Below are 24,489 nucleotides of genomic sequence, written 5' to 3' on the forward strand. Positions count from 1 at the left end.
CTGTCAGGAGGGGGCTTGCTGGATACATGAAGGGAGAAGACCAGACAGACATGTCTGACGCTCCGCTGACGCTTGCAGAAAACTACATTAAGTATGATTCCCGCCTATAACTGACGGCGAGAGAGATGCATCATCTGTCCACGTCTCATCGAAACACACTGTCACCAAGCAATGGCTGACGCTTCGAGGACGGCATGAAATTGCCAGGGAGGTGATGCAGCTAACGTTCCTGGTAAATGTGCTAACAGGGCACACACGTCCGTTGGAGTGTATACATATGATGGGGACCGGCTGTGACACAGCAGTCAACCAAAGTCAAAAAATGTGACTAATCATACAGTGTTTCCAGTGTGTCGTTTACCACTTTGTGAGTGGATGCTGTTCTAAAGAACGTAATTCCCACTTATCTGTAAGCAGCGCACGTGAGCGAATGTAATAGCAGGACTGTGTTACTACGATTGTACAGAGCAACTCTGTCAATATGGCTTGGTTCAAATGGCTCTGAGCACTATGGGACTCAACTGCTGTGGTCATAAGTCCCCTAGAACTTAGAACCACTTAAACCTAACTAACCTAAGGACAGCACACAACACCCAGCCATCACGAGGCAGAGAAAATCCCTGACCCCGCCGGGAATCGAACCCGGGAACCCGGGCGTGGGAAGCGAGAACGCTACCGCACGACCACGAGATGCGGGCCTCTGTCAATACGCAGGTGTTTCAATCAGTAGGGCCATGGTAAATAGAGCGATTCGGAGCGATGTATCGTGTCTGTTACATAAATAATGAGTCTTTGATGTAATTGCTTCAGAGAAATATGAAAGTAAGCCTATCAGAAAAGTAACGCGAGACTTGTAGCACGGGTCATGTCTTGCAGAATCTCTGACATCTGAGCCCGTCGCTTGGACAGTGTCCCTTTGGCGCAGAGGATAGCGCGTTGGACTTCTAATCCAAAGGTCGTGGGTTCGATCCCCACAAGGGACGGGCAATTTTTAAAAATATGTGCCGATCACGAGATGGGTATTGACATATGGGTAACCACAAGCGTCTTCAAAAGGTGAAAATTGTTGTGACCTCAGTTCTATGCTTAAATATGTTGACCTTACACACACAAGCAAAATTCTCGTAGATCTGTTATCCATGACGCTGTTATGTGTAAATGCTGTACAAACGGAACCATATCTTCACGTGCCTGTTCACGCAAATTTTCTTTCAATGCCCAATTTTTACCTACAGATAGAAATATAGCAATAGAACGCACATTTTGTACAGAAGCAAATACAATGAAGAGTGAAATAAGTTTGTATTACTTCACGAGTCAATGTACGTAATCCCAGTCATGATCTTTAATTCTTCCAGCCCAAGGTGAGAGGGTTTCAGTTTCCTCTGCCACAAGTGAGAAAAGTAGACTGTTTCACAACAAGATATTGTACTATGGGTCCTTAACTGTTCCCATTAAACAATGGCACTCTGTATCTATAGAAACGGCGGCAATTTTCGCTTCAGCACAGGGGGCTTTTACTGGAGACTGTCAGGAGGGGGCTTGCTGGATACATGAAGGGAGAAGACCAGACAGAGATGTCTGACGCTCCGCTGACGCTTGCAGAAAACTACATTAAGTATGATTCCCGCCTATAACTGACGGCGAGAGAGATGCATCATCTGTCCACGTCTCATCGAAACACACTGTCACCAAGCAATGGCTGACGCTTCGAGGACGGCATGAAATTGCCAGGGAGGTGATGCAGCTAACGTTCCTGGTAAATGTGCTAACAGGGCACACACGTCCGTTGGAGTGTATACATATGATGGGGACCGGCTGTGACACAGCAGTCAACCAAAGTCAAAAAATGTGACTAATCATACAGTGTTTCCAGTGTGTCGTTTACCACTTTGTGAGTGGATGCTGTTCTAAAGAACGTAATTCCCACTTATCTGTAAGCAGCGCACGTGAGCGAATGTAATAGCAGGACTGTGTTACTACGATTGTACAGAGCAACTCTGTCAATACGCAGGTGTTTCAATCAGTAGGGCCATGGTAAATAGAGCGATTCGGAGCGATGTATCGTGTCTGTTACATAAATAATGAGTCTTTGATGTAATTGCTTCAGAGAAATATGAAAGTAAGCCTATCAGAAAAGTAACGCGAGACTTGTAGCACGGGTCATGTCTTGCAGAATCTCTGACATCTGAGCCCGTCGCTTGGACAGTGTCCCTTTGGCGCAGAGGATAGCGCGTTGGACTTCTAATCCAAAGGTCGTGGGTTCGATCCCCACAAGGGACGGGCAATTTTTAAAAATATGTGCCGATCACGAGATGGGTATTGACATATGGGTAACCACAAGCGTCTTCAAAAGGTGAAAATTGTTGTGACCTCAGTTCTATGCTTAAATATGTTGACCTTACACACACAAGCAAAATTCTCGTAGATCTGTTATCCATGACGCTGTTATGTGTAAATGCTGTACAAACGGAACCATATCTTCACGTGCCTGTTCACGCAAATTTTCTTTCAATGCCCAATTTTTACCTACAGATAGAAATATAGCAATAGAACGCACATTTTGTACAGAAGCAAATACAATGAAGAGTGAAATAAGTTTGTATTACTTCACGAGTCAATGTACGTAATCCCAGTCATGATCTTTAATTCTTCCAGCCCAAGGTGAGAGGGTTTCAGTTTCCTCTGCCACAAGTGAGAAAAGTAGACTGTTTCACAACAAGATATTGTACTATGGGTCCTTAACTGTTCCCATTAAACAATGGCACTCTGTATCTATAGAAACGGCGGCAATTTTCGCTTCAGCACAGGGGGCTTTTACTGGAGACTGTCAGGAGGGGGCTTGCTGGATACATGAAGGGAGAAGACCAGACAGAGATGTCTGACGCTCCGCTGACGCTTGCAGAAAACTACATTAAGTATGATTCCCGCCTATAACTGACGGCGAGAGAGATGCATCATCTGTCCACGTCTCATCGAAACACACTGTCACCAAGCAATGGCTGACGCTTCGAGGACGGCATGAAATTGCCAGGGAGGTGATGCAGCTAACGTTCCTGGTAAATGTGCTAACAGGGCACACACGTCCCTTGGAGTGTATACATATGATGGGGACCGGCTGTGACACAGCAGTCAACCAAAGTCAAAAAATGTGACTAATCATACAGTGTTTCCAGTGTGTCGTTTACCACTTTGTGAGTGGATGCTGTTCTAAAGAACGTAATTCCCACTTATCTGTAAGCAGCGCACGTGAGCGAATGTAATAGCAGGACTGTGTTACTACGATTGTACAGAGCAACTCTGTCAATACGCAGGTGTTTCAATCAGTAGGGCCATGGTAAATAGAGCGATTCGGAGCGATGTATCGTGTCTGTTACATAAATAATGAGTCTTTGATGTAATTGCTTCAGAGAAATATGAAAGTAAGCCTATCAGAAAAGTAACGCGAGACTTGTAGCACGGGTCATGTCTTGCAGAATCTCTGACATCTGAGCCCGTCGCTTGGACAGTGTCCCTTTGGCGCAGAGGATAGCGCGTTGGACTTCTAATCCAAAGGTCGTGGGTTCGATCCCCACAAGGGATGGGCAATTTTTATAAATATGTGCCGATCACGAGATGGGTATTGACATATGGGTAACCACAAGCGTCTTCAAAAGGTGAAAATTGTTGTGACCTCAGTTCTATGCTTAAATATGTTGACCTTACACACACAAGCAAAATTCTCGTAGATCTGTTATCCATGACGCTGTTATGTGTAAATGCTGTACAAACGGAACCATATCTTCACGTGCCTGTTCACGCAAATTTTCTTTCAATGCCCAATTTTTACCTACAGATAGAAATATAGCAATAGAACGCACATTTTGTACAGAAGCAAATACAATGAAGAGTGAAATAAGTTTGTATTACTTCACGAGTCAATGTACGTAATCCCAGTCATGATCTTTAATTCTTCCAGCCCAAGGTGAGAGGGTTTCAGTTTCCTCTGCCACAAGTGAGAAAAGTAGACTGTTTCACAACAAGATATTGTACTATGGGTCCTTAACTGTTCCCATTAAACAATGGCACTCTGTATCTATAGAAACGGCGGCAATTTTCGCTTCAGCACAGGGGGCTTTTACTGGAGACTGTCAGGAGGGGGCTTGCTGGATACATGAAGGGAGAAGACCAGACAGAGATGTCTGACGCTCCGCTGACGCTTGCAGAAAACTACATTAAGTATGATTCCCGCCTATAACTGACGGCGAGAGAGATGCATCATCTGTCCACGTCTCATCGAAACACACTGTCACCAAGCAATGGCTGACGCTTCGAGGACGGCATGAAATTGCCAGGGAGGTGATGCAGCTAACGTTCCTGGTAAATGTGCTAACAGGGCACACACGTCCGTTGGAGTGTATACATATGATGGGGACCGGCTGTGACACAGCAGTCAACCAAAGTCAAAAAATGTGACTAATCATACAGTGTTTCCAGTGTGTCGTTTACCACTTTGTGAGTGGATGCTGTTCTAAAGAACGTAATTCCCACTTATCTGTAAGCAGCGCACGTGAGCGAATGTAATAGCAGGACTGTGTTACTACGATTGTACAGAGCAACTCTGTCAATACGCAGGTGTTTCAATCAGTAGGGCCATGGTAAATAGAGCGATTCGGAGCGATGTATCGTGTCTGTTACATAAATAATGAGTCTTTGATGTAATTGCTTCAGAGAAATATGAAAGTAAGCCTATCAGAAAAGTAACGCGAGACTTGTAACACGGGTCATGTCTTGCAGAATCTCTGACATCTGAGCCCGTCGCTTGGACAGTGTCCCTTTGGCGCAGAGGATAGCGCGTTGGACTTCTAATCCAAAGGTCGTGGGTTCGATCCCCACAAGGGACGGGCAATTTTTAAAAATATGTGCCGATCACGAGATGGGTATTGACATATGGGTAACCACAAGCGTCTTCAAAAGGTGAAAATTGTTGTGACCTCAGTTCTATGCTTAAATATGTTGACCTTACACACACAAGCAAAATTCTCCTAGATCTGTTATCCATGACGCTGTTATGTGTAAATGCTGTACAAACGGAACCATATCTTCACGTGCCTGTTCACGCAAATTTTCTTTCAATGCCCAATTTTTACCTACAGATAGAAATATAGCAATAGAACGCACATTTTGTACAGAAGCAAATACAATGAAGAGTGAAATAAGTTTGTATTACTTCACGAGTCAATGTACGTAATCCCAGTCATGATCTTTAATTCTTCCAGCCCAAGGTGAGAGGGTTTCAGTTTCCTCTGCCACAAGTGAGAAAAGTAGACTGTTTCACAACAAGATATTGTACTATGGGTCCTTAACTGTTCCCATTAAACAATGGCACTCTGTATCTATAGAAACGGCGGCAATTTTCGCTTCAGCACAGGGGGCTTTTACTGGAGACTGTCAGGAGGGGGCTTGCTGGATACATGAAGGGAGAAGACCAGACAGAGATGTCTGACGCTCCGCTGACGCTTGCAGAAAACTACATTAAGTATGATTCCCGCCTATAACTGACGGCGAGAGAGATGCATCATCTGTCCACGTCTCATCGAAACACACTGTCACCAAGCAATGGCTGACGCTTCGAGGACGGCATGAAATTGCCAGGGAGGTGATGCAGCTAACGTTCCTGGTAAATGTGCTAACAGGGCACACACGTCCGTTGGAGTGTATACATATGATGGGGACCGGCTGTGACACAGCAGTCAACCAAAGTCAAAAAATGTGACTAATCATACAGTGTTTCCAGTGTGTCGTTTACCACTTTGTGAGTGGATGCTGTTCTAAAGAACGTAATTCCCACTTATCTGTAAGCAGCGCACGTGAGCGAATGTAATAGCAGGACTGTGTTACTACGATTGTACAGAGCAACTCTGTCAATACGCAGGTGTTTCAATCAGTAGGGCCATGGTAAATAGAGCGATTCGGAGCGATGTATCGTGTCTGTTACATAAATAATGAGTCTTTGATGTAATTGCTTCAGAGAAATATGAAAGTAAGCCTATCAGAAAAGTAACGCGAGACTTGTAGCACGGGTCATGTCTTGCAGAATCTCTGACATCTGAGCCCGTCGCTTGGACAGTGTCCCTTTGGCGCAGAGGATAGCGCGTTGGACTTCTAATCCAAAGGTCGTGGGTTCGATCCCCACAAGGGACGGGCAATTTTTAAAAATATGTGCCGATCACGAGATGGGTATTGACATATGGGTAACCACAAGCGTCTTCAAAAGGTGAAAATTGTTGTGACCTCAGTTCTATGCTTAAATATGTTGACCTTACACACACAAGCAAAATTCTCGTAGATCTGTTATCCATGACGCTGTTATGTGTAAATGCTGTACAAACGGAACCATATCTTCACGTGCCTGTTCACGCAAATTTTCTTTCAATGCCCAATTTTTACCTACAGATAGAAATATAGCAATAGAACGCACATTTTGTACAGAAGCAAATACAATGAAGAGTGAAATAAGTTTGTATTACTTCACGAGTCAATGTACGTAATCCCAGTCATGATCTTTAATTCTTCCAGCCCAAGGTGAGAGGGTTTCAGTTTCCTCTGCCACAAGTGAGAAAAGTAGACTGTTTCACAACAAGATATTGTACTATGGGTCCTTAACTGTTCCCATTAAACAATGGCACTCTGTATCTATAGAAACGGCGGCAATTTTCGCTTCAGCACAGGGGGCTTTTACTGGAGACTGTCAGGAGGGGGCTTGCTGGATACATGAAGGGAGAAGACCAGACAGAGATGTCTGACGCTCCGCTGACGCTTGCAGAAAATTACATTAAGTATGATTCCCGCCTATAACTGACGGCGAGAGAGATGCATCATCTGTCCACGTCTCATCGAAACACACTGTCACCAAGCAATGGCTGACGCTTCGAGGACGGCATGAAATTGCCAGGGAGGTGATGCAGCTAACGTTCCTGGTAAATGTGCTAACAGGGCACACACGTCCGTTGGAGTGTATACATATGATGGGGACCGGCTGTGACACAGCAGTCAACCAAAGTCAAAAAATGTGACTAATCATACAGTGTTTCCAGTGTGTCGTTTACCACTTTGTGAGTGGATGCTGTTCTAAAGAACGTAATTCCCACTTATCTGTAAGCAGCGCACGTGAGCGAATGTAATAGCAGGACTGTGTTACTACGATTGTACAGAGCAACTCTGTCAATACGCAGGTGTTTCAATCAGTAGGGCCATGGTAAATAGAGCGATTCGGAGCGATGTATCGTGTCTGTTACATAAATAATGAGTCTTTGATGTAATTGCTTCAGAGAAATATGAAAGTAAGCCTATCAGAAAAGTAACGCGAGACTTGTAGCACGGGTCATGTCTTGCAGAATCTCTGACATCTGAGCCCGTCGCTTGGACAGTGTCCCTTTGGCGCAGAGGATAGCGCGTTGGACTTCTAATCCAAAGGTCGTGGGTTCGATCCCCACAAGGGACGGGCAATTTTTAAAAATATGTGCCGATCACGAGATGGGTATTGACATATGGGTAACCACAAGCGTCTTCAAAAGGTGAAAATTGTTGTGACCTCAGTTCTATGCTTAAATATGTTGACCTTACACACACAAGCAAAATTCTCGTAGATCTGTTATCCATGACGCTGTTATGTGTAAATGCTGTACAAACGGAACCATATCTTCACGTGCCTGTTCACGCAAATTTTCTTTCAATGCCCAATTTTTACCTACAGATAGAAATATAGCAATAGAACGCACATTTTGTACAGAAGCAAATACAATGAAGAGTGAAATAAGTTTGTATTACTTCACGAGTCAATGTACGTAATCCCAGTCATGATCTTTAATTCTTCCAGCCCAAGGTGAGAGGGTTTCAGTTTCCTCTGCCACAAGTGAGAAAAGTAGACTGTTTCACAACAAGATATTGTACTATGGGTCCTTAACTGTTCCCATTAAACAATGGCACTCTGTATCTATAGAAACGGCGGCAATTTTCGCTTCAGCACAGGGGGCTTTTACTGGAGACTGTCAGGAGGGGGCTTGCTGGATACATGAAGGGAGAAGACCAGACAGAGATGTCTGACGCTCCGCTGACGCTTGCAGAAAACTACATTAAGTATGATTCCCGCCTATAACTGACGGCGAGAGAGATGCATCATCTGTCCACGTCTCATCGAAACACACTGTCACCAAGCAATGGCTGACGCTTCGAGGACGGCATGAAATTGCCAGGGAGGTGATGCAGCTAACGTTCCTGGTAAATGTGCTAACAGGGCACACACGTCCGTTGGAGTGTATACATATGATGGGGACCGGCTGTGACACAGCAGTCAACCAAAGTCAAAAAATGTGACTAATCATACAGTGTTTCCAGTGTGTCGTTTACCACTTTGTGAGTGGATGCTGTTCTAAAGAACGTAATCCCACTTATCTGTAAGCAGCGCACGTGAGCGAATGTAATAGCAGGACTGTGTTACTACGATTGTACAGAGCAACTCTGTCAATACGCAGGTGTTTCAATCAGTAGGGCCATGGTAAATAGAGCGATTCGGAGCGATGTATCGTGTCTGTTACATAAATAATGAGTCTTTGATGTAATTGCTTCAGAGAAATATGAAAGTAAGCCTATCAGAAAAGTAACGCGAGACTTGTAGCACGGGTCATGTCTTGCAGAATCTCTGACATCTGAGCCCGTCGCTTGGACAGTGTCCCTTTGGCGCAGAGGATAGCGCGTTGGACTTCTAATCCAAAGGTCGTGGGTTCGATCCCCACAAGGGACGGGCAATTTTTAAAAATATGTGCCGATCACGAGATGGGTATTGACATATGGGTAACCACAAGCGTCTTCAAAAGGTGAAAATTGTTGTGACCTCAGTTCTATGCTTAAATATGTTGACCTTACACACACAAGCAAAATTCTCGTAGATCTGTTATCCATGACGCTGTTATGTGTAAATGCTGTACAAACGGAACCATATCTTCACGTGCCTGTTCACGCAAATTTTCTTTCAATGCCCAATTTTTACCTACAGATAGAAATATAGCAATAGAACGCACATTTTGTACAGAAGCAAATACAATGAAGAGTGAAATAAGTTTGTATTACTTCACGAGTCAATGTACGTAATCCCAGTCATGAGCTTTAATTCTTCCAGCCCAAGGTGAGAGGGTTTCAGTTTCCTCTGCCACAAGTGAGAAAAGTAGACTGTTTCACAACAAGATATTGTACTATGGGTCCTTAACTGTTCCCATTAAACAATGGCACTCTGTATCTATAGAAACGGCGGCAATTTTCGCTTCAGCACAGGGGGCTTTTACTGGAGACTGTCAGGAGGGGGCTTGCTGGATACATGAAGGGAGAAGACCAGACAGAGATGTCTGACGCTCCGCTGACGCTTGCAGAAAACTACATTAAGTATGATTCCCGCCTATAACTGACGGCGAGAGAGATGCATCATCTGTCCACGTCTCATCGAAACACACTGTCACCAAGCAATGGCTGACGCTTCGAGGACGGCATGAAATTGCCAGGGAGGTGATGCAGCTAACGTTCCTGGTAAATGTGCTAACAGGGCACACACGTCCGTTGGAGTGTATACATATGATGGGGACCGGCTGTGACACAGCAGTCAACCAAAGTCAAAAAATGTGACTAATCATACAGTGTTTCCAGTGTGTCGTTTACCACTTTGTGAGTGGATGCTGTTCTAAAGAACGTAATTCCCACTTATCTGTAAGCAGCGCACGTGAGCGAATGTAATAGCAGGACTGTGTTACTACGATTGTACAGAGCAACTCTGTCAATACGCAGGTGTTTCAATCAGTAGGGCCATGGTAAATAGAGCGATTCGGAGCGATGTATCGTGTCTGTTACATAAATAATGAGTCTTTGATGTAATTGCTTCAGAGAAATATGAAAGTAAGCCTATCAGAAAAGTAACGCGAGACTTGTAGCACGGGTCATGTCTTGCAGAATCTCTGACATCTGAGCCCGTCGCTTGGACAGTGTCCCTTTGGCGCAGAGGATAGCGCGTTGGACTTCTAATCCAAAGGTCGTGGGTTCGATCCCCACAAGGGACGGGCAATTTTTAAAAATATGTGCCGATCACGAGATGGGTATTGACATATGGGTAACCACAAGCGTCTTCAAAAGGTGAAAATTGTTGTGACCTCAGTTCTATGCTTAAATATGTTGACCTTACACACACAAGCAAAATTCTCGTAGATCTGTTATCCATGACGCTGTTATGTGTAAATGCTGTACAAACGGAACCATATCTTCACGTGCCTGTTCACGCAAATTTTCTTTCAATGCCCAATTTTTACCTACAGATAGAAATATAGCAATAGAACGCACATTTTGTACAGAAGCAAATACAATGAAGAGTGAAATAAGTTTGTATTACTTCACGAGTCAATGTACGTAATCCCAGTCATGATCTTTAATTCTTCCAGCCCAAGGTGAGAGGGTTTCAGTTTCCTCTGCCACAAGTGAGAAAAGTAGACTGTTTCACAACAAGATATTGTACTATGGGTCCTTAACTGTTCCCATTAAACAATGGCACTCTGTATCTATAGAAACGGCGGCAATTTTCGCTTCAGCACAGGGGGCTTTTACTGGAGACTGTCAGGAGGGGGCTTGCTGGATACATGAAGGGAGAAGACCAGACAGAGATGTCTGACGCTCCGCTGACGCTTGCAGAAAACTACATTAAGTATGATTCCCGCCTATAACTGACGGCGAGAGAGATGCATCATCTGTCCACGTCTCATCGAAACACACTGTCACCAAGCAATGGCTGACGCTTCGAGGACGGCATGAAATTGCCAGGGAGGTGATGCAGCTAACGTTCCTGGTAAATGTGCTAACAGGGCACACACGTCCGTTGGAGTGTATACATATGATGGGGACCGGCTGTGACACAGCAGTCAACCAAAGTCAAAAAATGTGACTAATCATACAGTGTTTCCAGTGTGTCGTTTACCACTTTGTGAGTGGATGCTGTTCTAAAGAACGTAATTCCCACTTATCTGTAAGCAGCGCACGTGAGCGAATGTAATAGCAGGACTGTGTTACTACGATTGTACAGAGCAACTCTGTCAATACGCAGGTGTTTCAATCAGTAGGGCCATGGTAAATAGAGCGATTCGGAGCGATGTATCGTGTCTGTTACATAAATAATGAGTCTTTGATGTAATTGCTTCAGAGAAATATGAAAGTAAGCCTATCAGAAAAGTAACGCGAGACTTGTAGCACGGGTCATGTCTTGCAGAATCTCTGACATCTGAGCCCGTCGCTTGGACAGTGTCCCTTTGGCGCAGAGGATAGCGCGTTGGACTTCTAATCCAAAGGTCGTGGGTTCGATCCCCACAAGGGACGGGCAATTTTTAAAAATATGTGCCGATCACGAGATGGGTATTGACATATGGGTAACCACAAGCGTCTTCAAAAGGTGAAAATTGTTGTGACCTCAGTTCTATGCTTAAATATGTTGACCTTACACACACAAGCAAAATTCTCGTAGATCTGTTATCCATGACGCTGTTATGTGTAAATGCTGTACAAACGGAACCATATCTTCACGTGCCTGTTCACGCAAATTTTCTTTCAATGCCCAATTTTTACCTACAGATAGAAATATAGCAATAGAACGCACATTTTGTACAGAAGCAAATACAATGAAGAGTGAAATAAGTTTGTATTACTTCACGAGTCAATGTACGTAATCCCAGTCATGATCTTTAATTCTTCCAGCCCAAGGTGAGAGGGTTTCAGTTTCCTCTGCCACAAGTGAGAAAAGTAGACTGTTTCACAACAAGATATTGTACTATGGGTCCTTAACTGCTCCCATTAAACAATGGCACTCTGTATCTATAGAAACGACGGCAATTTTCGCTTCAGCACAGGGGGCTTTTACTGGAGACTGTCAGGAGGGGGCTTGCTGGATACATGAAGGGAGAAGACCAGACAGAGATGTCTGACGCTCCGCTGACGCTTGCAGAAAACTACATTAAGTATGATTCCCGCCTATAACTGACGGCGAGAGAGATGCATCATCTGTCCACGTCTCATCGAAACACACTGTCACCAAGCAATGGCTGACGCTTCGAGGACGGCATGACATTGCCAGGGAGGTGATGCAGCTAACGTTCCTGGTAAATGTGCTAACAGGGCACACACGTCCGTTGGAGTGTATACATATGATGGGGACCGGCTGTGACACAGCAGTCAACCAAAGTCAAAAAATGTGACTAATCATACAGTGTTTCCAGTGTGTCGTTTACCACTTTGTGAGTGGATGCTGTTCTAAAGAACGTAATTCCCACTTATCTGTAAGCAGCGCACGTGAGCGAATGTAATAGCAGGACTGTGTTACTACGATTGTACAGAGCAACTCTGTCAATACGCAGGTGTTTCAATCAGTAGGGCCATGGTAAATAGAGCGATTCGGAGCGATGTATCGTGTCTGTTACATAAATAATGAGTCTTTGATGTAATTGCTTCAGAGAAATATGAAAGTAAGCCTATCAGAAAAGTAACGCGAGACTTGTAGCACGGGTCATGTCTTGCAGAATCTCTGACATCTGAGCCCGTCGCTTGGACAGTGTCCCTTTGGCGCAGAGGATAGCGCGTTGGACTTCTAATCCAAAGGTCGTGGGTTCGATCCCCACAAGGGACGGGCAATTTTTAAAAATATGTGCCGATCACGAGATGGGTATTGACATATGGGTAACCACAAGCGTCTTCAAAAGGTGAAAATTGTTGTGACCTCAGTTCTATGCTTAAATATGTTGACCTTACACACACAAGCAAAATTCTCGTAGATCTGTTATCCATGACGCTGTTATGTGTAAATGCTGTACAAACGGAACCATATCTTCACGTGCCTGTTCACGCAAATTTTCTTTCAATGCCCAATTTTTACCTACAGATAGAAATATAGCAATAGAACGCACATTTTGTACAGAAGCAAATACAATGAAGAGTGAAATAAGTTTGTATTACTTCACGAGTCAATGTACGTAATCCCAGTCATGATCTTTAATTCTTCCAGCCCAAGGTGAGAGGGTTTCAGTTTCCTCTGCCACAAGTGAGAAAAGTAGACTGTTTCACAACAAGATATTGTACTATGGGTCCTTAACTGTTCCCATTAAACAATGGCACTCTGTATCTATAGAAACGGCGGCAATTTTCGCTTCAGCACAGGGGGCTTTTACTGGAGACTGTCAGGAGGGGGCTTGCTGGATACATGAAGGGAGAAGACCAGACAGAGATGTCTGACGCTCCGCTGACGCTTGCAGAAAACTACATTAAGTATGATTCCCGCCTATAACTGACGGCGAGAGAGATGCATCATCTGTCCACGTCTCATCGAAACACACTGTCACCAAGCAATGGCTGACGCTTCGAGGACGGCATGAAATTGCCAGGGAGGTGATGCAGCTAACGTTCCTGGTAAATGTGCTAACAGGGCACACACGTCCCTTGGAGTGTATACATATGATGGGGACCGGCTGTGACACAGCAGTCAACCAAAGTCAAAAAATGTGACTAATCATACAGTGTTTCCAGTGTGTCGTTTACCACTTTGTGAGTGGATGCTGTTCTAAAGAACGTAATTCCCACTTATCTGTAAGCAGCGCACGTGAGCGAATGTAATAGCAGGACTGTGTTACTACCATTGTACAGAGCAACTCTGTCAATACGCAGGTGTTTCAATCAGTAGGGCCATGGTAAATAGAGCGATTCGGAGCGATGTATCGTGTCTGTTACATAAATAATGAGTCTTTGATGTAATTGCTTCAGAGAAATATGAAAGTAAGCCTATCAGAAAAGTAACGCGAGACTTGTAGCACGGGTCATGTCTTGCAGAATCTCTGACATCTGAGCCCGTCGCTTGGACAGTGTCCCTTTGGCGCAGAGGATAACGCGTTGGACTTCTAATCCAAAGGTCGTGGGTTCGATCCCCACAAGGGACGGGCAATTTTTAAAAATATGTGCCGATCACGAGATGGGTATTGACATATGGGTAACCACAAGCGTCTTCAAAAGGTGAAAATTGTTGTGACCTCAGTTCTATGCTTAAATATGTTGACCTTACACACACAAGCAAAATTCTCGTAGATCGGTTATCCATGACGCTGTTATGTGTAAATGCTGTACAAATGGAACCATATCTTCACGTGCCTGTTCACGCAAATTTTCTTTCAATGCCCAATTTTTACCTACAGATAGAAATATAGCAATAGAACGCACATTTTGTACAGAAGCAAATACAATGAAGAGTGAAATAAGTTTGTATTACTTCACGAGTCAATGTACGTAATCCCAGTCATGATCTTTAATTCATCCAGCCCAAGGTGAGAGGGTTTCAGTTTCCTCTGCCACAAGTGAGAAAAGTAGACTGTTTCACAACAAGATATTGTACTATGGGTCCTTAACTGTTCCCATTAAACAATGGCACTCTGTATCTATAGAAACGGCGGCAATTTTCGCTTCAGCACAGGGGGCTTTTACTGGAGACTGTCAGGAGGGGGCTTGCTGGATACATGAAGGGAGAAGACCAGACAGAGATGTCTGACGCTCCGCTGACGCTTGCAGAAAACTACATTAAGTATGATTCCCGCCTATAACTGACGGCGAGAGAGATGCATCATCTGTCCACGTCTCATCGAAACACACTGTCACCAAGCAATGGCTGACGCTTCGAGGACGGCATGAAATTGCCAGGGAGGTGATGCAGCTAACGTTCCTGGTAAATGTGCTAACAGGGCACACACGTCCGTTGGAGTGTATACATATGATGGGGACCGGCTGTGACACAGCAGTCAACCAAAGTCAAAAAATGTGACTAATCATACAGTGTTTCCAGTGTGTCGTTTACCACTTTGTGAGTGGATGCTGTTCTAAAGAACGTAATTCCCACTTATCTGTAAGCAGCGCACGTGAGCGAATGTAATAGCAGGACTGTGTTACTACGATTGTACAGAGCAACTCTGTCAATACGCAGGTGTTTCAATCAGTAGGGCCATGGTAAATAGAGCGATTCGGAGCGATGTATCGTGTCTGTTACATAAATAATGAGTCTTTGATGTAATTGCTTCAGAGAAATATGAAAGTAAGCCTATCAGAAAAGTAACGCGAGACTTGTAGCACGGGTCATGTCTTGCAGAATCTCTGACATCTGAGCCCGTCGCTTGGACAGTGTCCCTTTGGCGCAGAGGATAGCGCGTTGGACTTCTAATCCAAAGGTCGTGGGTTCGATCCCCACAAGGGACGGGCAATTTTTAAAAATATGTGCCGATCACGAGATGGGTATTGACATATGGGTAACCACAAGCGTCTTCAAAAGGTGAAAATTGTTGTGACCTCAGTTCTATGCTTAAATATGTTGAACTTACACACACAAGCAAAATTCTCGTAGATCTGTTATCCATGACGCTGTTATGTGTAAATGCTGTACAAACGGAACCATATCTTCACGTGCCTGTTCACGCAAATTTTCTTTCAATGCCCAATTTTTACCTACAGATAGAAATATAGCAATAGAACGCACATTTTGTACAGAAGCAAATACAATGAAGAGTGAAATAAGTTTGTATTACTTCACGAGTCAATGTACGTAATCCCAGTCATGATCTTTAATTCTTCCAGCCCAAGGTGAGAGGGTTTCAGTTTCCTCTGCCACAAGTGAGAAAAGTAGACTGTTTCATAACAAGATATTGTACTATGGGTCCTTAACTGTTCCCATTAAACAATGGCACTCTGTATCTATAGAAACGGCGGCAATTTTCGCTTCAGCACAGGGGGCTTTTACTGGAGACTGTCAGGAGGGGGCTTGCTGGATACATGAAGGGAGAAGACCAGACAGAGATGTCTGACGCTCCGCTGACGCTTGCAGAAAACTACATTAAGTATGATTCCCGCCTATAACTGACGGCAAGAGAGATGCATCATCTGTCCACGTCTCATCGAAACACACTGTCACCAAGCAATGGCTGACGCTTCGAGGACGGCATGAAATTGCCAGGGAGGTGATGCAGCTAACGTTCCTGGTAAATGTGCTAACAGGGCACACACGTCCGTTGGAGTGTATACATATGATGGGGACCGGCTGTGACACAGCAGTCAACCAAAGTCAAAAAATGTGACTAATCATACAGTGTTTCCAGTGTGTCGTTTACCACTTTGTGAGTGGATGCTGTTCTAAAGAACGTAATTCCCACTTATCTGTAAGCAGCGCACGTGAGCGAATGTAATAGCAGGACTGTGTTACTACGATTGTACAGAGCAACTCTGTCAATACGCAGGTGTTTCAATCAGTAGGGCCATGGTAAATAGAGCGATTCGGAGCGATGTATCGTGTCTGTTACATAAATAATGAGTCTTTGATGTAATTGCTTCAGAGAAATATGAAAGTAAGCCTATCAGAAAAGTAACGCGAGACTTGTAGCACGGGTCATGTCTTGCAGAATCTCTGACATCTGAGCCCGTCGCTTGGACAGTGTCCCTTTGGCGCAGAGGATAGCGCGTTGGACTTCTAATCCAATGGTCGTGGGTTCGATCCCCACAAGGGACGGGCAATTTTTAAAAATATGTGCCGATCACGAGATGGGTATTGACATATGGGTAACCACAAGCGTCTTCAAAAGGTGAAAATTGTTGTGACCTCAGTTCTATGCTTAAATATGTTGACCTTACACACACAAGCAAAATTCTCGTAGATCTGTTATCCATGACGCTGTTATGTGTAAATGCTGTACAAACGGAACCATATCTTCACGTGCCTGTTCACGCAAATTTTCTTTCAATGCCCAATTTTTACCTACAGATAGAAATATAGCAATAGAACGCACATTTTGTACAGAAGCAAATACAATGAAGAGTGAAATAAGTTTGTATTACTTCACGAGTCAATGTACGTAATCCCAGTCATGATCTTTAATTCTTCCAGCCCAAGGTGAGAGGGTTTCAGTTTCCTCTGCCACAAGTGAGAAAAGTAGACTGTTTCACAACAAGATATTGTACTATGGGTCCTTAACTGTTCCCATTAAACAATGGCACTCTGTATCTATAGAAACGGCGGCAATTTTCGCTTCAGCACAGGGGGCTTTTACTGGAGACTGTCAGGAGGGGGCTTGCTGGATACATGAAGGGAGAAGACCAGACAGAGACGTCTGACGCTCCGCTGACGCTTGCAGAAAACTACATTAAGTATGATTCCCGCCTATAACTGACGGCGAGAGAGATGCATCATCTGTCCACGTCTCATCGAAACACACTGTCACCAAGCAATGGCTGACGCTTCGAGGACGGCATGAAATTGCCAGGGAGGTGATGCAGCTAACGTTCCTGGTAAATGTGCTAACAGGGCACACACGTCCGTTGGAGTGTATACATATGATGGGGACCGGCTGTGACACAGCAGTCAACCAAAGTCAAAAAATGTGACTAATCATACAGTGTTTCCAGTGTGTCGTTTACCACTTTGTGAGTGGATGCTGTTCTAAAGAACGTAATTCCCACTTATCTGTAAGCAGTGCAGGTGAGCGAATGTAATAGCAGGACTGTGTTACTACGATTGTACAGAGCAACTCTGTCAATACGCAGGTGTTTCAATCAGTAGGGCCATGGTAAATAGAGCGATTCGGAGCGATGTATCGTGTCTGTTACATAAATAATGAGTCTTTGATGTAATTGCTTCAGAGAAATATGAAAGTAAGCCTATCAGAAAAGTAACGCGAGACTTGTAGCACGGGTCATGTCTTGCAGAATCTCTGACATCTGAGCCCGTCGCTTGGACAGTGTCCCTTTGGCGCAGAGGATAGCGCGTTGGACTTCTAATCCAAAGGTCGTGGGTTCGATCCCCACAAGGGACGGGCAATTTTTAAAAATATGTGCCGATCACGAGATGGGTATTGACATATGGGTAACCACAAGCGTCTTCAAAAGGTGAAAATTGTTGTGACCTCAGTTCTATGCTTAAATATGTTGACCTTACACACACAAGCAAAATTCTCGTAGATCTGTTATCCATGACGCTGTTATGTGTAAATGCTGTACAAACGGAACCATATCTTCACGTGCCTGTTCACGCAAATTTTCTTTCAATGCCCAATTTTTACCTACAGATAGAAATATAGCAATAGAACGCACATTTTGTACAGAAGCAAATACAATGAAGAGTGAAATAAGTTTGTATTACTTCACGAGTCAATGTACGTAATCCCAGTCATGATCTTTAATTCTTCCAGCCCAAGGTGAGAGGGTTTCAGTTTCCTCTGCCACAAGTGAGAAAAGTAGACTGTTTCACAACAAGATATTGTACTATGGGTCCTTAACTGTTCCCATTAAACAATGGCACTCTGTATCTATAGAAACGGCGGCAATTTTCGCTTCAGCACAGGGGGCTTTTACTGGAGACTGTCAGGAGGGGGCTTGCTGGATACATGAAGGGAGATGACCAGACAGAGATGTCTGACGCTCCGCTGACGCTTGCAGAAAACTACATTAAGTATGATTCCCGCCTATAACTGACGGCGAGAGAGATGCATCATCTGTCCACGTCTCATCGAAACACACTGTCACCAAGCAATGGCTGACGCTTCGAGGACGGCATGAAATTGCCAGGGAGGTGATGCAGCTAACGTTCCTGGTAAATGTGCTAACAGGGCACACACGTCCGTTGGAGTGTATACATATGATGGGGACCGGCTGTGACACAGCAGTCAACCAAAGTCAAAAAATGTGACTAATCATACAGTGTTTCCAGTGTGTCGTTTACCACTTTGTGAGTGGATGCTGTTCTAAAGAACGTAATTCCCACTTATCTGTAAGCAGCGCACGTGAGCGAATGTAATAGCAGGACTGTGTTACTACGATTGTACAGAGCAACTCTGTCAATACGCAGGTGTTTCAATCAGTAGGGCCATGGTAAATAGAGCGATTCGGAGCGATGTATCGTGTCTGTTACATAAATAATGAGTCTTTGATGTAATTGCTTCAGAGAAATATGAAAGTAAGCCTATCAGAAAAGTAACGCGAGACTTGTAGCACGGGTCATGTCTTCCAGAATCTCTGACATCTGAGCCCATCGCTTGGACAGTGTCCCTTTGGCGCAGAGGATAGCGCGTTGGACTTCTAATCCAAAGGTCGTGGGTTCGATCCCCACAAGGGACGGGCAATTTTTAAAAATATGTGCCGATCACGAGATGGGTATTGACATATGGGTAACCACAAGCGTCTTCAAAAGGTGAAAATTGTTGTGACCTCAGTTCTATGCTTAAATATGTTGACCTTACACACACAAGCAAAATTCTCCTAGATCTGTTATCCATGACGCTGTTATGTGTAAATGCTGTACAAACGGAACCATATCTTCACGTGCCTGTTCACGCAAATTTTCTTTCAATGCCCAATTTTTACCTACAGATAGAAATATAGCAATAGAACGCACATTTTGTACAGAAGCAAATACAATGAAGAGTGAAATAAGTTTGTATTACTTCACGAGTCAATGTACGTAATCCCAGTCATGATCTTTAATTCTTCCAGCCCAAGGTGAGAGGGTTTCAGTTTCCTCTGCCACAAGTGAGAAAAGTAGACTGTTTCACAACAAGATATTGTACTATGGGTCCTTAACTGTTCCCATTAAACAATGGCACTCTGTATCTATAGAAACGGCGGCAATTTTCGCTTCAGCACAGGGGGCTTTTACTGGAGACTGTCAGGAGGGGGCTTGCTGGATACATGAAGGGAGAAGACCAGACAGAGATGTCTGACGCTCCGCTGACGCTTGCAGAAAACTACATTAAGTATGATTCCCGCCTATAACTGACGGCGAGAGAGATGCATCATCTGTCCACGTCTCATCGAAACACACTGTCACCAAGCAATGGCTGACGCTTCGAGGACGGCATGAAATTGCCAGGGAGGTGATGCAGCTAACGTTCCTGGTAAATGTGCTAACAGGGCACACACGTCCGTTGGAGTGTATACATATGATGGGGACCGGCTGTGACACAGCAGTCAACCAAAGTCAAAAAATGTGACTAATCATACAGTGTTTCCAGTGTGTCGTTTACCACTTTGTGAGTGGATGCTGTTCTAAAGAACGTAATTCCCACTTATCTGTAAGCAGCGCACGTGAGCGAATGTAATAGCAGGACTGTGTTACTACGATTGTACAGAGCAACTCTGTCAATACGCAGGTGTTTCAATCAGTAGGGCCATGGTAAATAGAGCGATTCGGAGCGATGTATCGTGTCTGTTACATAAATAATGAGTCTTTGATGTAATTGCTTCAGAGAAATATGAAAGTAAGCCTATCAGAAAAGTAACGCGAGACTTGTAGCACGGGTCATGTCTTGCAGAATCTCTGACATCTGAGCCCGTCGCTTGGACAGTGTCCCTTTGGCGCGGAGGATAGCGCGTTGGACTTCTAATCCAAAGGTCGTGGGTTCGATCCCCACAAGGGACGGGCAATTTTTAAAAATATGTGCCGATCACGAGATGGGTATTGACATATGGGTAACCACAAGCGTCTTCAAAAGGTGAAAATTGTTGTGACCTCAGTTCTATGCTTAAATATGTTGACCTTACACACACAAGCAAAATTCTCGTAGATCTGTTATCCATGACGCTGTTATGTGTAAATGCTGTACAAACGGAACCATATCTTCACGTGCCTGTTCACGCAAATTTTCTTTCAATGCCCAATTTTTACCTACAGATAGAAATATAGCAATAGAACGCACATTTTGTACAGAAGCAAATACAATGAAGAGTGAAATAAGTTTGTATTACTTCACGAGTCAATGTACGTAATCCCAGTCATGATCTTTAATTCTTCCAGCCCAAGGTGAGAGGGTTTCAGTTTCCTCTGCCACAAGTGAGAAAAGTAGACTGTTTCACAACAAGATATTGTACTATGGGTCCTTAACTGTTCCCATTAAACAATGGCACTCTGTATCTATAGAAACGGCGGCAATTTTCGCTTCAGCACAGGGGGCTTTTACTGGAGACTGTCAGGAGGGGGCTTGCTGGATACATGAAGGGAGAAGACCAGACAGAGATGTCTGACACTCCGCTGACGCTTGCAGAAAACTACATTAAGTATGATTCCCGCCTATAACTGACGGCGAGAGAGATGCATCATCTGTCCACGTCTCATCGAAACACACTGTCACCAAGCAATGGCTGACGCTTCGAGGACGGCATGAAATTGCCAGGGAGGTGATGCAGCTAACGTTCCTGGTAAATGTGCTAACAGGGCACACACGTCTGTTGGAGTGTATACATATGATGGGGACCGGCTGTGACACAGCAGTCAACCAAAGTCAAAAAATGTGACTAATCATACAGTGTTTCCAGTGTGTCGTTTACCACTTTGTGAGTGGATGCTGTTCTAAAGAACGTAATTCCCACTTATCTGTAAGCAGCGCACGTGAGCGAATGTAATAGCAGGACTGTGTTACTACGATTGTACAGAGCAACTCTGTCAATACGCAGGTGTTTCAATCAGTAGGGCCATGGTAAATAGAGCGATTCGGAGCGATGTATCGTGTCTGTTACATAAATAATGAGTCTTTGATGTAATTGCTTCAGAGAAATATGAAAGTAAGCCTATCAGAAAAGTAACGCGAGACTTGTAGCACGGGTCATGTATTGCAGAATCTCTGACATCTGAGCCCGTCGCTTGGACAGTGTTCCTTTTGCGCAGAGGATAGCGCGTTGGACTTCTAATCCAAAGGTCGTGGGTTCGATCCCCACAAGGGACGGGCAATTTTTAAAAATATGTGCCGATCACGAGATGGGTATTGACATATGGGTAACCACAAGCGTCTTCAAAAGGTGAAAATTGTTGTGACCTCAGTTCTATGCTTAAATATGTTGACCTTACACACACAAGCAAAATTCTCGTAGATCTGTTATCCATGACGCTGTTATGTGTAAATGCTGTACAAACGGAACCATATCTTCACGTGCCTGTTCACGCAAATTTTCTTTCAATGCCCAATTTTTACCTACAGATAGAAATATAGCAATAGAACGCACATTTTGTACAGAAGCAAATACAATGAAGAGTGAAATAAGTTTGTATTACTTCACGAGTCAATGTACGTAATCCCAGTCATGATCTTTAATTCTTCCAGCCCAAGGTGAGAGGGTTTCAGTTTCCTCTGCCACAAGTGAGAAAAGTAGACTGTTTCACAACAAGATATTGTACTATGGGTCCTTAACTGTTCCCATTAAACAATGGCACTCTGTATCTATAGAAACGGCGGCAATTTTCGCTTCAGCACAGGGGGCTTTTACTGGAGACTGTCAGGAGGGGGCTTGCTGGATACATGAAGGGAGAAGACCAGACAGAGATGTCTGACGCTCCGCTGATGCTTGCAGAAAACTACATTAAGTATGATTCCCGCCTATAACTGACAGCGAGAGAGATGCATCATCTGTCCACGTCTCATCGAAACACACTGTCACCAAGCAATGGCTGACGCTTCGAGGACGGCATGAAATTGCCAGGGAGGTGATGCAGCTAACGTTCCTGGTAAATGTGCTAACAGGGCACACACGTCCGTTGGAGTGTATACATATGATGGGGACCGGCTGTGACACAGCAGTCAACCAAAGTCAAAAAATGTGACTAATCATACAGTGTTTCCAGTGTGTCGTTTACCACTTTGTGAGTGGATGCTGTTCTAAAGAACGTAATTCCCACTTATCTGTAAGCAGCGCACGTGAGCGAATGTAATAGCAGGACTGTGTTACTACGATTGTACAGAGCAACTCTGTCAATACGCAGGTGTTTCAATCAGTAGGGCCATGGTAAATAGAGCGATTCGGAGCGATGTATCGTGTCTGTTACATAAATAATGAGTCTTTGATGTAATTGCTTCAGAGAAATATGAAAGTAAGCCTATCAGAAAAGTAACGCGAGACTTGTAGCACGGGTCATGTCTTGCAGAATCTCTGACATCTGAGCCCGTCGCTTGGACAGTGTCCCTTTGGCGCAGAGGATAGCGCGTTGGACTTCTAATCCAAAGGTCGTGGGTTCGATCCCCACAAGGGACGGGCAATTTTTAAAAATATGTGCCGATCACGAGATGGGTATTGACATATGGGTAACCACAAGCGTCTTCAAAAGGTGAAAATTGTTGTGACCTCAGTTCTATGCTTAAATATGTTGACCTTACACACACAAGCAAAATTCTCGTAGATCTGTTATCCATGACGCTGTTATGTGTAAATGCTGTACAAACGGAACCATATCTTCACGTGCCTGTTCACGCAAATTTTCTTTCAATGCCCAATTTTTACCTACAGATAGAAATATAGCAATAGAACGCACATTTTGTACAGAAGCAAATACAATGAAGAGTGAAATAAGTTTGTATTACTTCACGAGTCAATGTACGTAATCCCAGTCATGATCTTTAATTCTTCCAGCCCAAGGTGAGAGGGTTTCAGTTTCCTCTGCCACAAGTGAGAAAAGTAGACTGTTTCACAACAAGATATTGTACTATGGGTCCTTAACTGTTCCCATTAAACAATGGCACTCTGTATCTATAGAAACGGCGGCAATTTTCGCTTCAGCACAGGGGGCTTTTACTGGAGACTGTCAGGAGGGGGCTTGCTGGATACATGAAGGGAGAAGACCAGACAGAGATGTCTGACGCTCCGCTGACGCTTGCAGAAAACTACATTAAGTATGATTCCCGCCTATAACTGACGGCGAGAGAGATGCATCATCTGTCCACGTCTCATCGAAACACACTGTCACCAAGCAATGGCTGACGCTTCGAGGACGGCATGAAATTGCCAGGGAGGTGATGCAGCTAACGTTCCTGGTAAATGTGCTAACAGGGCACACACGTCCGTTGGAGTGTATACATATGATGGGGACCAGCTGTGACACAGCAGTCAACCAAAGTCAAAAAATGTGACTAATCATACAGTGTTTCCAGTGTGTCGTTTACCACTTTGTGAGTGGATGCTGTTCTAAAGAACGTAATTCCCACTTATCTGTAAGCAGCGCACGTGAGCGAATGTAATAGCAGGACTGTGTTACTACGATTGTACAGAGCAACTCTGTCAATACGCAGGTGTTTCAATCAGTAGGGCCATGGTAAATAGAGCGATTCGGAGCGATGTATCGTGTCTGTTACATAAATAATGAGTCTTTGATGTAATTGCTTCAGAGAAATATGAAAGTAAGCCTATCAGAAAAGTAACGCGAGACTTGTAGCACGGGTCATGTCTTGCAGAATCTCTGACATCTGAGCCCGTCGCTTGGACAGTGTCCCTTTGGCGCAGAGGATAGCGCGTTGGACTTCTAATCCAAAGGTCGTGGGTTCGATCCCCACAAGGGACGGGCAATTTTTAAAAATATGTGCCGATCACGAGATGGGTATTGACATATGGGTAACCACAAGCGTCTTCAAAAGGTGAAAATTGTTGTGACCTCAGTTCTATGCTTAA

General features: G+C 44.2%; 19 non-coding genes across 19 annotated transcripts; all 19 read left to right on the plus strand.

Moving 5' to 3' along the window:
• Window positions 1–910: 910 nt before the first annotated feature.
• On the plus strand, window positions 911–983 carry Trnar-ucu (transfer RNA arginine (anticodon UCU)). The gene has a single exon. It is a non-coding gene; the product is annotated as a tRNA-Arg (tRNA).
• A 1,227-nt stretch (window positions 984–2,210) lies between these two features.
• Window positions 2,211–2,283, plus strand: Trnar-ucu (transfer RNA arginine (anticodon UCU)). Its single transcript has one exon. It is a non-coding gene; the product is annotated as a tRNA-Arg (tRNA).
• A 1,227-nt stretch (window positions 2,284–3,510) lies between these two features.
• Window positions 3,511–3,583, plus strand: Trnar-ucu (transfer RNA arginine (anticodon UCU)). Its single transcript has one exon. It is a non-coding gene; the product is annotated as a tRNA-Arg (tRNA).
• Window positions 3,584–4,810: 1,227 nt separating this feature from the next.
• Window positions 4,811–4,883, plus strand: Trnar-ucu (transfer RNA arginine (anticodon UCU)). The gene has a single exon. It is a non-coding gene; the product is annotated as a tRNA-Arg (tRNA).
• Window positions 4,884–6,110: 1,227 nt separating this feature from the next.
• Window positions 6,111–6,183, plus strand: Trnar-ucu (transfer RNA arginine (anticodon UCU)). Its single transcript has one exon. It is a non-coding gene; the product is annotated as a tRNA-Arg (tRNA).
• Window positions 6,184–7,410: 1,227 nt separating this feature from the next.
• Window positions 7,411–7,483, plus strand: Trnar-ucu (transfer RNA arginine (anticodon UCU)). The gene has a single exon. It is a non-coding gene; the product is annotated as a tRNA-Arg (tRNA).
• Window positions 7,484–8,709: 1,226 nt separating this feature from the next.
• Window positions 8,710–8,782, plus strand: Trnar-ucu (transfer RNA arginine (anticodon UCU)). Its single transcript has one exon. It is a non-coding gene; the product is annotated as a tRNA-Arg (tRNA).
• A 1,227-nt stretch (window positions 8,783–10,009) lies between these two features.
• Window positions 10,010–10,082, plus strand: Trnar-ucu (transfer RNA arginine (anticodon UCU)). The gene has a single exon. It is a non-coding gene; the product is annotated as a tRNA-Arg (tRNA).
• Window positions 10,083–11,309: 1,227 nt separating this feature from the next.
• Trnar-ucu (transfer RNA arginine (anticodon UCU)) lies at window positions 11,310–11,382 on the plus strand. Its single transcript has one exon. It is a non-coding gene; the product is annotated as a tRNA-Arg (tRNA).
• A 1,227-nt stretch (window positions 11,383–12,609) lies between these two features.
• Window positions 12,610–12,682, plus strand: Trnar-ucu (transfer RNA arginine (anticodon UCU)). Its single transcript has one exon. It is a non-coding gene; the product is annotated as a tRNA-Arg (tRNA).
• Window positions 12,683–13,909: 1,227 nt separating this feature from the next.
• Trnar-ucu (transfer RNA arginine (anticodon UCU)) lies at window positions 13,910–13,982 on the plus strand. The gene has a single exon. It is a non-coding gene; the product is annotated as a tRNA-Arg (tRNA).
• A 1,227-nt stretch (window positions 13,983–15,209) lies between these two features.
• On the plus strand, window positions 15,210–15,282 carry Trnar-ucu (transfer RNA arginine (anticodon UCU)). The gene has a single exon. It is a non-coding gene; the product is annotated as a tRNA-Arg (tRNA).
• Window positions 15,283–16,509: 1,227 nt separating this feature from the next.
• Window positions 16,510–16,582, plus strand: Trnar-ucu (transfer RNA arginine (anticodon UCU)). The gene has a single exon. It is a non-coding gene; the product is annotated as a tRNA-Arg (tRNA).
• A 1,227-nt stretch (window positions 16,583–17,809) lies between these two features.
• Window positions 17,810–17,882, plus strand: Trnar-ucu (transfer RNA arginine (anticodon UCU)). The gene has a single exon. It is a non-coding gene; the product is annotated as a tRNA-Arg (tRNA).
• A 1,227-nt stretch (window positions 17,883–19,109) lies between these two features.
• Window positions 19,110–19,182, plus strand: Trnar-ucu (transfer RNA arginine (anticodon UCU)). Its single transcript has one exon. It is a non-coding gene; the product is annotated as a tRNA-Arg (tRNA).
• Window positions 19,183–20,409: 1,227 nt separating this feature from the next.
• On the plus strand, window positions 20,410–20,482 carry Trnar-ucu (transfer RNA arginine (anticodon UCU)). Its single transcript has one exon. It is a non-coding gene; the product is annotated as a tRNA-Arg (tRNA).
• A 1,227-nt stretch (window positions 20,483–21,709) lies between these two features.
• Window positions 21,710–21,782, plus strand: Trnar-ucu (transfer RNA arginine (anticodon UCU)). The gene has a single exon. It is a non-coding gene; the product is annotated as a tRNA-Arg (tRNA).
• A 1,227-nt stretch (window positions 21,783–23,009) lies between these two features.
• Window positions 23,010–23,082, plus strand: Trnar-ucu (transfer RNA arginine (anticodon UCU)). The gene has a single exon. It is a non-coding gene; the product is annotated as a tRNA-Arg (tRNA).
• Window positions 23,083–24,309: 1,227 nt separating this feature from the next.
• Trnar-ucu (transfer RNA arginine (anticodon UCU)) lies at window positions 24,310–24,382 on the plus strand. Its single transcript has one exon. It is a non-coding gene; the product is annotated as a tRNA-Arg (tRNA).
• Window positions 24,383–24,489: the final 107 nt, after the last annotated feature.

Source organism: Schistocerca serialis, chromosome 1, assembly GCF_023864345.2.
Source record: "Schistocerca serialis cubense isolate TAMUIC-IGC-003099 chromosome 1, iqSchSeri2.2, whole genome shotgun sequence".
Lineage (NCBI taxonomy): Eukaryota > Metazoa > Arthropoda > Insecta > Orthoptera > Acrididae > Schistocerca > Schistocerca serialis.